This window comes from Myotis brandtii, unplaced genomic scaffold (assembly GCF_000412655.1).
Source record: "Myotis brandtii unplaced genomic scaffold, ASM41265v1 scaffold488, whole genome shotgun sequence".
In the NCBI taxonomy this organism is placed as follows: domain Eukaryota; kingdom Metazoa; phylum Chordata; class Mammalia; order Chiroptera; family Vespertilionidae; genus Myotis; species Myotis brandtii.
In genome coordinates, this window is record NW_005368638.1 from 2,527,306 (window position 1) to 2,528,367 (window position 1,062).

The following is a 1,062-nucleotide window of genomic DNA, read 5'->3' on the forward strand; positions in this document are numbered from 1 at the left end:
TTCTTAATGCCGCGACCCTTTAATACAGTTCCTCATGTTGTGGTGACCCCCAACCATAAAATTATTTTTGTTGCTACTTCATAACTGTAATTTTGCTACTGTTATGAATCGTAATGTAAATATCTGATATGCAGGATGTATTTTCATTGTTACAAATTGAACATAATTAAAGCATAGTGATTAATCACAAAAACAATATGTAATTATATATGTGTTTTCCGATGGTCTTAGGCGACCCCTGTGAAAGGGTCGTTGGACCCCCAAAGGGGTCGCGACCCACAGGTTGAGAACCGCTGGCTTAAATGGTAGATGGTGATGTGTTCATGCCTACTCTGCGGCCAGCCAATTTCTCGGAGTGGGGGAGGCAGGTGGGATGTTTAAAAAATTAATTCCAAAACAATACCTGTGACCTGAGGTCTTGCTACCCATACTTTAATTCTTTTTCCTTTGTTCACTCACTTGTTGGTGAGCCCTTACTGTGTGTCCCTGTGCTGCTTCCCTTTAGGGAACTTCCAGACTGGGGGAGGGCTGGATAAAGGACGTCTGAGGGTGGGATTGGTGCTCTGGAGAGATGAAGGAGTCCCATGGGGACGAGGCACACTGGGTGATCAGAGGGCCTCCCGACGGAGGTGGCATTTGAGCTGAGACCTGAAGGCTGCAAGGAGCCGGAGTGAAGACCTGGAAGCCCATATGCTGGCAGGAGGACAGCACATGCAGTGCCCTTAGGGCTGGAAAGAAGGAACTGTCCAGTGTGGTTGGAGCTCCCTGCATGAGAAGAGGAGCCAGGGGCAAACTGGAGCTCTAGGGCTCTGTGTGCCAAAGTTTAAAGCTTGAGGTTTATCGTAAACTAGAGGCCCAGTGCATGAAATTCGTGCACTTGGAGGGGAGGGGTCTCTCAGCTCGGCCTGCGCCCTCTTGCAGTCTGGGGCTCTTGCAGTTCAGGACCCCTTGCTCCTTACAGGCGGCTGTAAGGAGGTGGGAGAGGCTCCTGCCACCACTGCTGCGCTTGCCAGCCATGAGCCGGGCTTCTAGCTGAGGAGGGGGGATGCCACTCAACCAGAA